The sequence below is a fragment of the Eulemur rufifrons genome, chromosome 6 (genome assembly GCF_041146395.1).
Source record: "Eulemur rufifrons isolate Redbay chromosome 6, OSU_ERuf_1, whole genome shotgun sequence".
In the NCBI taxonomy this organism is placed as follows: Eukaryota; Metazoa; Chordata; class Mammalia; order Primates; family Lemuridae; genus Eulemur; species Eulemur rufifrons.
Genome location: NC_090988.1, coordinates 67,755,454 through 67,770,122, shown reverse-complemented (window position 1 = coordinate 67,770,122; position 14,669 = coordinate 67,755,454). Strand labels below are relative to the sequence as shown.

The 14,669-nt window shown below is 41.1% G+C and overlaps 2 protein-coding genes across 2 annotated transcripts in view; one reads left to right on the top strand and one right to left on the bottom strand.

Moving 5' to 3' along the window:
* Positions 1–9,584, bottom strand: part of GTF2H1 (general transcription factor IIH subunit 1) — a 37,207-nt gene extending 27,623 nt beyond the window's left edge. The window contains exon 1 of the mRNA XM_069469673.1: positions 9,120–9,584. The gene's annotated coding sequence lies outside the window, so the exon portion shown is untranslated. The remainder of the gene's footprint in view (positions 1–9,119) is intronic.
* A 112-nt stretch (positions 9,585–9,696) lies between these two features.
* Positions 9,697–14,669, top strand: part of HPS5 (HPS5 biogenesis of lysosomal organelles complex 2 subunit 2) — a 37,674-nt gene continuing 32,701 nt past the window's right edge. The window contains exon 1 of the mRNA XM_069469672.1: positions 9,697–9,756. The gene's annotated coding sequence lies outside the window, so the exon portion shown is untranslated. The remainder of the gene's footprint in view (positions 9,757–14,669) is intronic.

Sequence of the window (14,669 nt, the reverse complement as noted above, 5' to 3'; positions counted from 1 at the left end):
TGACTTCTATAGTCCCTTTCAAATCTAAAACCTAAATTGTAGGAAATTAACAGGGAGTAAAAAAAGTCTTTCGTCTCACTCAGAGTTGAAGATAAATTTGCAAGGCATTATTCCTCTACAATCAAATTTCATTTTGCTCTTATCACAGGTGTGAATTTGTACACCACTTACAGTTTATAACACCTGGCAGTCTTTCACACCATTTCCACGTGTGCTAATGAGAGTATTTTTCTATATATTTTTATTTTCCTCGGTTATATTCTAAACTCATAAATGTACAATTTGACTGCAAATATGTGGTCTTTTATTCAACATTTGTATATTTAGCATTGCAGAGCTTTAGCATTACAGAAGACCCCACTGAATATTTAGTTCAAATTTGTTTCAAGGGAAACAACTAAGGTCCACAGAATTTGTGTGATCTTTCAGAACCACTCCCAGAGCTGAAACCATACCCAAGTCTCCTGATTCCTGATCTAAGTTTCTTCTGTATACCTGGAAATAAAACTGAGAGAATTTAGTTCTTAACACTTCAGATGCTAGTTTCCCATCTTTTAACAATCAAATGTCTTCAATGGCTCTTCCTGTCTTGCTATGATTCATTTGTATAACAGCTAACCCGTTACCAAGGAAACAGCCTGGAACCCCTCCCCCATTCTACATTCTGGGAATCTTTCTGGTTTTTTTTCTAGAGACAGAGTCTCACTGTGTTGCTCAGCCTGTAGAGCAATGGTGTGATGATAGCTCACTGCAGCCTCAAACTCCTGGGCTTAAGTGATACTCCTGCCTTAGCCTCCTGAGTAGGTGGGACTACAGGTACATGCTACCATGCCCAACTAGTGTTTAAAAAGTTTTTTTTTGTAGAGATAGGGATCTCACTATGTTGTCTAGTCTGGTCCTGAGCTCCTGGCCTCAAGTGATCCTCCTGTATGGGCCTCCCAAAGCGCTGGGATTATAGGCCTGAGTCACCAGGCCCCGCCCTTTCTGGAAATCTTAAATGTCCAACTCAACTCCTTGAAGCTTGAGGGTGGCCGTCTGGAATCTGAGGCTATAAAGGACTTTGAGGCTGTCTGGGCTCAATGGTGAAGATGCCATGATTGATGGCAATGTCTGCCATGGGCCAGGACAGGGAAAGTTGTGGCAACAATGTCACATATATACCATTTCTGGTGAACTTATGATGTTGGTTTCCTTTCCCAAGTAAATGGCTTAAAATATAATTTAAAAAATTTATTTCTTCAGGCATAGTTTTGTGTTTTTTTTTTTTTTTTTTTTTTTTTTTTGAGACAGAGTCTCACTCTGTTGCCCGGGCTAGAGTGAGTGCCGTGGCGTCAGCCTAGCTCACGGCAACCTCAAACTCCTGGGCTCAAGCAATCCTACTGCCTCAGGCTCCCGAGCAGCTGGGACTACAGGCATGCACCACCATGCCCGGCTAATTTTTTCTATATATATATATATTTTAATTGGCCAGATAATTTCTTTCTATTTTTAGTAGAGAGGGGGTCTCACTCTTGCTCAGGCTGGTCTCGAACTCCTGACCTCGAGTGATCCACCCGCCTCGGCCTCCCAGAGTGCTAGGATTACAGGCGTGAGCCACCGCGCCCGGCCCAGGCATAGAGTATAATTTTAGAGAAGTTAGCATACGTATATAGGTGTCATAAGAATTAAGTTTGCCCTGAGCAAATAAGTGAAGCTTTACTGAAACATTTTTCCTAAAGGTTAAAACAAATGGGAACAAGGAAATACTGGATCTGCCATTAGTTATTCAACATAATTGAGAATTTCTGTTGGAACATAATGGGAAAATAAGCGTTAGTAAAAGAAGAGTAGCAGGCGTTAAAAACAATGAAAATCAGCAATTCTAGTATGAAGTTGTCTGAAAACTAAAAACTAATAAACTCTCAAACTAACACTTCTTAGGACTAATGAAAAAATGCTACTAGATTAAAAACACTATTATTTCTTATTCTCTGAAGTAATGAGTTAGAAAAAATACAAGTAAAAAAAGAGAAATCTTGATTTCTTTGAAGTTGACTTTATTATGAGTCATGGCATCTCCCCTTTTATAGGTCTTTCTAGGCTATTCCATCCCAACAATGGACAGGAAAAGGGTCAGTGTGATACATTTATCCAATAAATTTGTACTGAGCCAAGGAGACTGGGGCCTGCCCAAAGATGAATGTCAATAGTAATTTCTGCTTTTAAAGAGTTTCCAGTATAGTGAGCAAGATGAGTGTGTATGTGGTGTATGAGTGTGTATTATTATACAAATCAGAATGCATGAGGTCCTAAAAGGGACATAAAAAATGTTATAAGTTCGGCTCAGAGGCAATTTCTTCACTTAGGAAACCTTCTAAAAGGTTTACCATAGAATTTTTTTAAAGCAATTTTTAAAGACTGAGATATAATTAACAAATCAACAGATGTGTACCTCTTAGGCATTCTGTTTGATGTGTTTTGACAACTGTACACACCCATGCACCATTATCCAAAAGAAGACACAGAACATTTCCATCACTACTGAATGTTCCCTCAGGTTTCTTTTCAGTCAGTTCTCTTTCCCCCACCCTTTAGCAACTATTTCTGATTTCTATCACCACAGATTAGCTTTTATCTGTTATAGGACTTTAAATAATGGAATTATACTCTTTTTGTCTCTGGTTTTTTGCTTTTTTTTTAAATTCACCATTTTGCTGCATGTATCAATAGCTCATTCTTTTTTTATATATAAATTAGTTATGAACTGAGTCTTGAAGAAAGGAGCTCCACAGAGAAAGTAAAGGGAAAGAGGTGTTACAGGCAAAGGGAATGGTTTGGGGTAAAGGCTTAAAACTCTCTAGGAATGGCAAAGCAGTCTGCTTTGGATGCAGCATAAGGTTCACAATGAAGATCAGCAGAATATGAGGTTGGACGGTTAAGATGGAGGTAGACAGTGGAGAATGGCACACTATGTGGTAAACAACAGAAAACCTCGGAAGACTTTTGAATAGAGGAGTGATTTGTATTTTGGAAAATTAATCCGTGGGCAGCACGAGGCACTGTAGAGAAACTGGAAGGGGTCTATGAAGCAGGCTGGTGGCAGTGACAATGGAGAGGAAGGGACAAGAAGGACCACTGAGGAAGCAGGATAAATTAAAGTGCTGAAGGAGGTGTCACAGTTGCTTGCCCATTCCCTATTTTTAAGCCTTACTGATGAGTATAGTGGTGCCATTTGCAGAGATAAATGAGAAGAACAGGTTTGAAAGTGAAGGGATTTAGCTCTGGATATGAGTGTGAGGCACTGTTGAGTCATGCGGGTGGAGACGGTCTGCGTTACGGGTGCATCTGTAAATGCTGGAATGAAGCCCAATCAGACGACTGCTTTTAATTCACAAAAACAATTACAAAGAGAGATTTTAAAAATTCCATAATCCCACAACCCTAACATCACTTCTCTTCATTTTAAATTGTGCTTATGTCATCTGTACCCACCTTACTAATGTAATCATGAAATACATCCAAGTTAATTATCTTGTGTTTTTCACTTGTGTGGAGGATAAACCAACTCCATCTTGGATGCTAATCTACCACCTTGACTTCTGATTAACCCCAGTTTGGGGAATGCCTCTAAGATTTCTATTCAATCTACTGCTTACAGTAAATCCTGCCTTTAGGCAAATTCCTTCTGAAGTACGCACGTACCCTTTTCCTGTAGTATAAAAGTGTCTCCCTGCTGACCAGGACATAGCTTCGGTTTATAAGTCCCTATAAAATATCTCTTTCTGAGGAATTGAATTTGTCAGCCTCTCAGCTTCCTTGGCCTTTGGGGATAAGTGTGCACAAACCTGTTCACAGCAGAACAACTTGCCCTTGAAAATAACTTCCCATGTCATTTTACAATCTCCAGTTTTGATATCTATACATCAAATATAATAAAAAGTTAAAATTCTTAATATATGATACCATTTTTTAGCTGTCTTATTTCATGTCCTCCTAAGACTTTGATTAGAGGGTTACAGTTGCTTAAAAAGTTTAAAAACCTGGTTGGGCATGGTGGCATGTACTATAGTCCTAGCTAGTTGGGAGGCTGAGGTGGGAGGATTGCTTGAACTCAGGAGTTTGAGGTCACAGTGAGCCACTGCACTCCAGCCTGGGAGACAGAGCAAAAAAAATTTAAAAACCTGTTTTAAGACTTTTAAATGGCACGAGAAGACACACTGTTAAGTGATCAAAGCAAACAAACAAACAAAAAGATGTAGCTTGATTCTACATTCTTTAATTTCTTTAAATCTAAAATTTATTGAATGCTTATTACTATGTGCCAGGCACTGGACTAAGCTCATTATAGGCATTCTCATTCAGTTCCCAGCTAATAATCCTATGAGGTAGATTCTATTACTGGTTCCATTCTGTAGATAAGGAAACTAGGTCTGAGAAATCAAGATGCTTTCCCCAAGCATGAAGGTAGTAGTAGAACTAGGTTTGAATCTGGGTCAGCCTGACCTCAAATTTCCACTAGGGCATTTTGCAAATATATATGACTGAAGAGAGAGACCTTAAATTTAATAACAGCTATGGGTGATAAAAATACAGATAATCTGAATGTTATTTTTTGTTTCTGGATTAACTATAATAAATACATATTTTATAATGAAGTAGTTATAAAAATGTCTTCTCAAGAGTTTATTCCCCATCAAACCAAATGTTTATAAGGTAACAGAGGAAGCTATTGGGAGTGTCAGTAAAAATTAAAAGTGTTCTCTATTTTCAATAGTTTGTTATTTTCAATTTCTGCAATATGTATCACTTGTTTTTTTGTTTTTTGTTTTTGTTTTTTTTGAGACAGAGTCTCACTCTGTTCCCCTGGCTAGAGTGCCATGGCATCAGCCTAGCTCACGGCAACCTCAAACTCCTGGGCTCAAGCGATCCTACTGTCTCAGCCTCCCGAGTAGCTGGGACTACAGGCATGAGCCACCGTGCCCGGCTAATTTTTTCTATATATATTTTTAGTTGTCCAGTTAATTTCTTTCTATTTTTAGTAGAGACAGGGTCTTGCTCTTGCTCTCAAACTCCTGCACTCAAACGATCCACCTGCCTTGGCCTCCCAGAGTGCTAGCATTACAGGCGTGAGCCACCGCGCCCGGCTGTAAAGCTATATCTTCATTGGCCTTATTTGTTTAAATGTAGCCTACAGGAATAATTTCCATAAATGAAATATTCTGTGGCTCTTACAGAGTTCTACTGGGACTAAGTGTGTGCCACCCAAAGAACTCCCTTTAAGAAAAATCTGGAAACCACAGAAGCCATTGTAGGATAGCCCCAATGATTCTATTAAACCTCCTAAAATTGATCCTTATACAATTAACAGAGGTACAACAGATGACTGGGGAAATTTACCAAGCAAATTAACTGTGAGACAATTGACCAGTTGGCCCAATGTATCTCTGATTTATTTTTTTACGTTCTCCATAAATGAATTTTGGTACACATGGTTTTCCATGCTATATATAAGGGGTTATGTTTTTTCCTCATTGATTTAAAGTGGGCAGCTGAAAGGCGGTTCTATTAATCTAATGTATTCTTCACTTTACAGTTTCTGTGTCTTCATCCATCTTTTCTCCCTCACCTTCCCAACTCAGAAAGGCTTTTCTGTTCTTTTCCAACACTACCACTTTTATTTGTGCCAGTAAGCCCAGTTAACTGGGGACTTGCTCTGTCAGCTGTCCTTTCTCACTGCTTTTCTTCCAACTATTGACATACTTAAAATTATCCTATGATTACCCACTAACTTCTCCTCAACCCTTCCCCTCCCATCTTTCTCAGATCTAGTTTTATTTTGTCTATCAGAGATTTCTCAGAATTTTACAGATTTTAATTCACGTTTCCTAAAATGTTACTTATATGGTATGCAGAACAGTTTTACATTCTACAAACACAGTGGACTTTAAAGTTTTAATAGTTATGTGTTTATTATAATGAATATTAGAAAATTAATATTGCTCATCTTTTTCAGTCTACTCTAAGGTTCCAAGTTACTAGCTGAGGTCTCCTATTATTCTCTTCGTACCATTTACCACAACCGTAATTAATTTTTTATGTAATTCTTTTAAAGTATATGTTCCCTGACAGACTGCAAGTGTCATAAGGGAAGGCAGAGGCTCCGTGTGTTGTGTTCTCTGCAATACAGCACCCAGCAATATAGCGTCTGGCCCATTGTAAGAGGCCAGTAAATATCTGTGACATCATTTAAGATCTCTGTTGTTAGCAGAATACAATCTTGGTAAGACACACAAGAAACCTTTGCATACACATCCTTGGCTAAACTCCAGGAAGCACTATAGTTCTCAAATCATAGATCAGGGTATGACTTCTTGCAAAGATTCCAATAACTGAGTCTTGTCCTTATAAGGACACAGTGACAGGAAAAATTTGAAACAGTTGACTAGCAATCTTTAAATTACTGCATCTCTACATTTCCATTATTTACACCCCCTTTTCCAATGTACAGAGATAAGTGGGAGGGAAGGCAAAGTGAACTACAAACTCATTATTGCCCTCTAAAATAGGGATTACTAAAAAGAGAGCTGATATATCCGCCACTATAAAAAAAATGGAGATTTGAAATGCTACTTGTCATCAAGCACCCCAAAAAACGTTCTAACAATTCAGCATTACAGGGAATAAGACGTTAGAAGTATGTAAAGAGTGACCAAAATGTATCTTTTAAGGATAGTTTCACATACAGGGAAGAGATTAAGAAGAAAAAATGTGGCAATACAGGATTGAGCATTTTTTCACTTTACAGCAGTGCAGGGACAGGCAGGAGGAAGAAAATGCAACACAAGAGATGCATGATACAGGAAAATGTGCTCATATCCACTAATAAATACTGCACGCTGACAAGAGTACATTACCAAAATTGAAAGAGTAATTGGTTGGTAATCAAAGTGGGGGAAAAAAGAACTATTAGATCTATGCCTCACAATGCCACACTGAATGCAGGAAAGAGAAAGGGGGAAGGGCACAAAGACAACTCTAGTAGCAGTATCCATAAGGTAGAAACAGTGGCCAAAATACTAGGGAAGCTCAAGGTACATACACCAGACAACAGTCTGTTAGTATGGGAAAAAAACACCAGCACAGAGAAGCATGTTGTAAGATGGAAAGACATACGGTATCAGCAGAGAGAAGATCCAAGGCTTGAGAGCAGTAACACAGGAAGCATTCACAACTGACTGGAGCTCATAGCTTGGTTCACTACTTCTTCTTTTTTTTTTTTAAGAGACAGGGCCTGCCTCTGTTGCCCAGGCCAAAATACAGTGTCACCACCTGCAGCCTCCAGCACCTGGGCCCAGGGGATCCTCCTGCCTCAGCCTCCAGAATAGCTGGGACTAAAGGCAAGTACCATCATGCTTGGCTAATTTTTTTATTTTTCTGTAGAGACAAGGTCTCATTATGTTGCCCAAGCTGGTCTCAAATTCCTGGCCTCAAGTGATCCTCCTGCCTTAGCCTCCCAAAGTTCTGGGATTACAGGCATAAGTCACTGCAGCCAGCCTGCTTCGCTACTTTTTTTTTTTTTTTTTTTTTTGGTTGAGACAGAGTCTCACTTTGTTGCCCAGGCTAGAGTGAGTGCCGTGGCGTCAGCTTAGCTCACAGCAACCTCAGACTCCTCGGCTTAAGCGATCCTACTGCCTCAGCCTCCCGAGTAGCTGGGACTACAGGCATGCGCCACTATGCCCGGCTAATTTTTTCTATATAGATTTTTAGTTGTCCATATAATGTCTTTCTATTTTTTAGTAGAGACGGGGTCTCGCTCAGGCTGGTCTCGAACTCCTGACCTTGAGCAATCCACCCGCCTCGGCCTCCCAGAGTGCTAGGATTACAGGCGTGAGCCACCGCGCCCGACCTGCTTCGCTACTTTTAACTGACTCTTCTCCCTCTGACTGCACCAATCTTCCCAGTATTTTTTAAAGAGCCCTCTTGACTTTTAACATTTGTACTGCTATATGTATTTAATATCACCTGGGAGAGACTAAAACCTATCAATACACTGCACTGCTGAGGGTAGCAGACCACTTCTCCTTTCTGAATGAAGGATTTAGGCCTGCTAACAGGTACAAAGTTCTCTCCAGAGTCCAGTCCCTCCGTAAGCCAGAGGCCTGGTACCAGAGGTTATCTTCCCTTCTGTTGTGACCTCTCCATCTCAACTGCTTTGGTTTTGGCTTTTAAAGAGACTAGGGTTGGCAACTTTGGCTTAATTACCAAAGTCCAGATGGGCGCTTTTCAAACCGTGTTCCAAGATGCCTCTAGGACAAAGGGGAGGCTAAGTGGGTGGGGTCCAGCCCTCTTAAAAGAATTCATGGGGAGAAATCGTTCCACTCCTTTAAAACGTTTGAAAATCACAGATCTGGATATTGGTTTGTATGGAGTCAATACTTACTGCAAAGTATATTTCAAACCACTCAGTTTTGCATGTTTTTTAAACAGGGTATTCGAATGGACAAAAAGTTAAGTTTTTATGTTTCCTTTCCTCGCCCCATTTAAACGCTAAAATGGACGTTTAAAAGTCAATGAGAAACACCTGGTCAATTTAGCCTTTGAGAACATTAGGAAATTTATAATTATATACTTCCAGGTACTGATGGTCTATTTTTCATCATTACATGACAATGACATTGGGCATGACCAAAACTAGGGGTGTGTGGATTGGCATATGTGTTAAGGTTTTTAAGAGCGGTAAGACTGACAAGCGGAAGCAAACGGTACGCAGACACCAAAGTGAGAGCTTTTCTCTTACATAAACCGAGACTTAACAGCACATTTTCCAACGGAAAGGGCTTCTCTGACTGGGAAAGGCCTCGACTTCCTTCATTCTCATAAGCCAAATCTGATCGTAGGTTTGGGTAAATCTTTGAGTCCCTTCCCTCAGTGGGAGGGCAGGCTTCTTTTAGGTTAAGTAGATTAGAGGTCGCCTCTTCTCTGCCTCAAGATAAGGGCAAATGAGCCGACAGCGTAGGGCGTTGGGGCCACAGCGACAGCGACGCAAGAAAAAGGAGGAGAATCCGCGCAGTCCGGCGGCCCCGGGGCCTGTCAGCTCCTCTCACCCGCCCACCCAACCCCATTCTTCGGTCTAAACTTACCAGGTGGAAGCTACAGCTCTGGGCAGGGAGTAACTGGGTTGGGTCGGGTCGAGTTCTGCTGTGCTTCTTAGAGCCGCTGCTGGGAAGAGGCTGAAACCCAGCGGCCGCAGCAGTCGCTACCGCCTCTGTTACTGGGGGGTCTCGCCTCCATCGCTGGCTGCGAGGAGTCTGAGGGCACGTGACCGGAAGTGCCAAGGCGGCCCAAGGGGCACGTGACCCTAGAGCGTAGCCGCCATGACACCTTCCGCTGGTTCCCTCCCTCCCCCACCGGTTCCCGCCTGTTTCTTTCCTCTCTCTGGCCTCGAGCGATCAACGGTCCCAGGATCCTGGCTGGCCCTTCCATCTGGCCTAGAGCTCCTCCGGTTGCGGTCGATGCCGTGTCTTCAGCCTGCGACAGTCCTCGGACTCCAGGCGGTAGAGAGCGTAATCGCGACCGCGGACTGAGGGGGAGGGACCACGCGCAAGGAGGGGCGTGGCCCGTCACGTGATGAGGAAATGCCGTTAACAGCCTTGCCCCCGCGTCCCCGGCGCTCCTGGATGACGCAAGCCAGGAAGGGGAGGAGCAGGAGGGGAGGCAGAAGTTCAGGTTCCGCTTTCAGTCTGCTGTTAGTGGCCCGGCAGGGAGCCGGGTGAGTAGGTGCGTTACATTGAGAGTGGGAGCTGCTGGCCTGGATGTGGTGTAGCGGGGCCGGGACCTCCGGGCTGCTGGTCTGTGAGCCTGGCTGTGAAAACTTGGTTACTGGGGCTCTCCTCATCAAGAGATCTGAATACAGTATTAAAGTTACTGCTGTTAAAAAGGTAGTTCTGCTAGGCGAGAAGCTTTTTGTGGGCAGGGACTGTATTTTGTTCATCCGTGTCTCTCCAGTGAATGAATGAATGAGTGCATGAATGAGTGAGTCTCCATGTCTTTGTCTTTGGCGGAGGATCGTTCTCTGATCATAACTTCTTGGATAGAAAGATTCCATTAGGAACATGAGGAAATTTGGTACTTCACCTTCGCATCATTTAATTTTTGTTCCCTTTCTTAGGCCTTTTGCGTGCCCTTCTTTTTCATGCATCTAGTGGGGCAAAAGAGAAAACTGATTTGCATTTGATTTGTGAGCAGCGAACACTGTGCTGTTTTGCGTTATCATCAAGTCATGCAGGGAAATGGAAAGATGATTAGATCTGGATTTAGGAGAGATGCAGTCTAATCTCAGCTCTGCCTCTTATGAACTCTGTGACCCTTGGTTAAGCCAGTCTCCCAGAAGTTGTTTCATTGTCTTTGGTAAGCATTTGTCTACAACTTCTGTGTACTTGGTTTTTTGCTGGCCTGGAGCTGTGACAGACTTCACAGAAGAAACATTTAAACTCAGCTTTGCAGAAAGATAGGGTTTTGTTAAGTGGGGGAAGATTGAAAAAAAAAAGCATATATTAAACCATGAAGGCACAGTAAGTTTATAGAATGAAAGAAAAATAAAAGATGGTCCAATACATTTGGAGAATAGAAGGGTAAAGTGGGGTAAAATCACAAGATCACATAAGAAGGAGAGCTATTGAAGATTTGTACAGAGGTTTTTCTTTTAAAGTGTATACTTTTAAAGCATTTTATTATGGAAAATTTCAAACTTAGACAAAGTAGACAAGATGATAAAATGAACCCTCATGTATACGCAACCCAGCCTGAATAATTAGCATGCTGCTGTTCTTGTTTGTACTGAGCCTGTAAATTTCTGGGTACTTTTTACTATATCCATTGTTGCATTTGATTAATAGCAGCTTTCAATCTGAGCTCAATTCTACTGTATCTAGGTACTGGCTAGGAAGACTTTATTATGTGAAAAATTTCTTTGGGTTTTAGTTGACTGCTCTGTTGAATCAACAGTGTAACATGACCACTTTAAAAACACAGCTAACTATTTTAGCATGTAATATAGAAATTAAGTGTCCAGATTGAGGAAGTTAGTGTTTCTATTCTATTCTGGGCTCATGAAGCTACTTAAGGAGTATTACTATGTTCAGTTCTAGACACCTCATTTTCAGGCAAACTAAAGTGCCTCTGTCAAAGGTTGACCAGAATGGAGAATTTGGAAATTGTCACATCAGGAATGGTGGAAGTGTGGGCAATATTAAATTTTTAGAAGACCTGATAATGCTTTTCAAATACTGAGGGGTTATTTTGGAAGGAGTAGACTTATGCAATTCAACTGTAGAAGCCACAATTAGGAATAATGCTAAGAGCTCTAAGTGATCAGATTTCGGCCCAATATTAAAAAGGCCTTGTATCAGTGAGCACTGTGGAGTACTGGAATGGGCAGTGTCATGAGAGTGAGTGCTTTCTTTCCATTGCTGCAAATGTCAGGGATCTAGGGCAAAACCAATTCCTGAGTTAGGTAGATGTATGCACAGAATTACCTTTGAGTCTTCTTCCACCTTGAGAATTCTGAGAAGTGGGGCTTACATGGGATCTTGGAGGCTGGGTAGATTTGGATAAGAAGAGCTGGAGGGGAACCAGTCATTTCAGGGAGAGTTAACATAAAGAAAGGTATAAAGTTGGTTTAACACTGTCACCCAGCAACTGCTCTTGAGAACTAACATTACTCATGCTGTGTTATTTTCCATTCTCATCTCCGTTAAATCTTTTTGTCTTTTTTGAAGAAGAAACTTACTAGGTAGGTTCTTTTCTCCCATTATGTCATAACTTCCAGCATATTCTTTTCTCACAGAGATGAAAACAAAATGACCTATCCACCGTGGTTTCTTTGTTTCAAGATCACAAGTGAAAGAGACATTATGGTCTTGATATCATCTCTTTTTATCACTTTTGGATCCTGTACCATGGTTTTATCTTTTTCTTGTATCTTCAGTCACTTTTGTTTTAAAGATTCTGCTTTTAGGCTGGGCATGGTAGGTCACGCTTGTAATCCTAGCACTCTGGGAGGCTGAGGTGGGAGGATCACTTGAGGTCAAGAGTTGAGAGCAGCCTGAGCAAGATCAGGACCCCTTCTCTACTAAAAATAGAAAAAAATTAGCTGGGCATGGTGGCGCTTACTTGTAGTCCTAGCTATTTGGCAGGAGGATTGCTTGAGCCCAGGAGTTTGAGGTTGCAGTGAGCTATGGTGCTATGGTGACACCACTGCACTCTAGCCAGGGTGACAAAGCGAGACTCTGTCTCAAAAAAAAAAAAAAAAAAAAAAGAGACTCTGTTTTTAGTGGAGGCTGAGGTAGGAGAATTGCTTAAGTCCAGGAGTTGTAGGCTACAGTGAGCTATGATTGTGCCACTGCATTCCAGCCTGGGCTACCGAGCAAGACCCTGTCTCTGAAAAAATAAAAAAAAGTCTTTGTTTTTAGCTACTACCTACTAATCTGAGTCTTCCCTTTTTGGAAAGTCATGAGGTTTTTCTCCTTTTCCACCAGACTTCTTAAGTAATTGAAATGCTTTATCGTCACTTCCTCACCACCCACCCCTTTCCCCCAAGTCCTTGTTCTCTAGCATCTGCCCACATCACTTTACAGAAATTATGTGACCTCCCAACACCAAATTCTTCAATGCCTTTCTGTTGCCTGCCAAATTCAGTTTAAGTTTCTTGGTTTGAAATTCAAAGTATTTTGTAACTTGGGCCCAAATTACTATCCCCGCTTTATCTTTCATTATTCCACTGCTTGTATTTGATGTTTCAACCAAAGACTAAACTTGTATTCTCCAAATATATTCTGCATTTTTTCATCTCTGTATCTTTGCCTATTGCTGCCCTACCTGCTACTCTTTTCCTTTTCCTTCAGAGAAAAGCCTACTCGGCATCAGTGCTACTTCCCTTGGGAAGTTTTCTATGGTTCCCTTTAATTCAATGTGATCCCTCTGTCCTCTAAGTTCTAACAGAGCATGTTTCTTATGTTTCCCTTATAAGACCTCTGTGTGTGTGTGTGTGTGTGTGTGTGTATGGTATTTGTCTTTGTCTCCCTATTTAATTATAAACTGACTGATTTCTGGAATTATTTTACTTGATTTGTTTCCACCCCTGTGCCTGGTGTTTTACCAGGTACTCAATAAAATGAATGAATGAAAAGAATGAGGAAAGATTTTTCTTAGATCAGGATCAGGAATTCTCAAATATTTTGAGTATAAGCATACTAAAGTTTCTTTTTTTTAGAACACCATTCTCCTTGCAAAGGTCAAGCTGTATTAAGAACAGTGTTAACAGCAGAAGACGAGACCGTATTATGTGTATGCAGTAAAAAATACCATAAGCTTCTGTATGTGTTTTCACTAGAAAGTATGCTCTTGAGGGTTCGGTTTTTGTTTTGTCCTCCATTGTTATCTCCAGGACCTAGAACAATGCCTGGCACATAGGTGGTGCTCAGTATGTATTTGTTGACTAAATGAATAAATACATATGTTCCTTAAAGTCAAGAACACAAAACAAAGTATAAACAAAAAACAATTAAGTATAAACAGTTGATTCTGAATTTTTCTGTTGTATTAAATTGCTTTTTATTCTTTCTTTTTTTTTTTTTTTTGAGACAGAGTCTCACTCTGTTGCCTGGGCTAGAGTGCCATGGTGTCAGCCTAGCTCACAGCAACCTCAAACTCCTAGGCTTAAGCGATCCTACTGCCTCAGCCTCCTGAGTAGCTGGGACTACAGGCATGTGCCACCATGCCTGGCTAATTTTTTTCTGTATATATTTTTAGTTGTCCATATAATTTCTTTCTATTTTTAGTAGAGACAGGGTCTCGCTCTTGCTCAGGCTGGTCTCGAACTCCTGAGCTCAAACGATCCACCGGCCTCAGCCTCCCAGAGCGCTAGGATTACAGGCGTGAGCCACCTCGCCCAGCCACTTTTTATTCTTAATTTGGCAGGTAGCAAATGATTGAAGAAAGTTAAAATTAATGGGTAAAATTTTCTTTTTATTTCCTTTTTTCTGGGAAATTGGTACAATTTGACAAAAATGTGCACTTGAGAGTAGTTGAACAGATTAAAAACTCTTGTGTTAGTTTTCCAACTTCTCATGGGGTATTTGGCATTTGCTACCTTGTATTCTTATCCGTATTCATTCCTGTGTAGTCTCTTTTGTTGAAGCTCTTGCTCTTTGTGCTCTGATTCCCTGCTCCTTACTTTTCACTTAGTAGGTGCATTCATTCATTCAACATACTGAGACCCTGCTGGGCTGGAGAGAGAGGTCCAGAGGCCTATTTCTATTACGTACCGTTCAATTGTTAGCTGGTAACTGTAGTGCTTGCTGATAAGGGTTTATAATTTGAGGCCTTTACAGAAGATAGCATTTTAATAAGGAACTCCTAAAGACAGAAGAAAATTTTCAACTCAAAGAAATGCAGCAGTGAGCTGGCTATTAATATTTTATGTCAGAGGAGCTTGACCAATTTTCCTTTTAAATCCCAGTATGTCCATTCTACCTCCTCCCACAGTTAGATAATAAAGTGGCATAGGATTATGGAGGGCTTTGAGAATCTGGACCTGATACTCTGGGAGTTTTAGAGTCAGGGAATGGATGACATGGTGTTAGCACACTGTGGCGTAAGATGTTACCTATATGTGTTTTCTTTCCACCTGG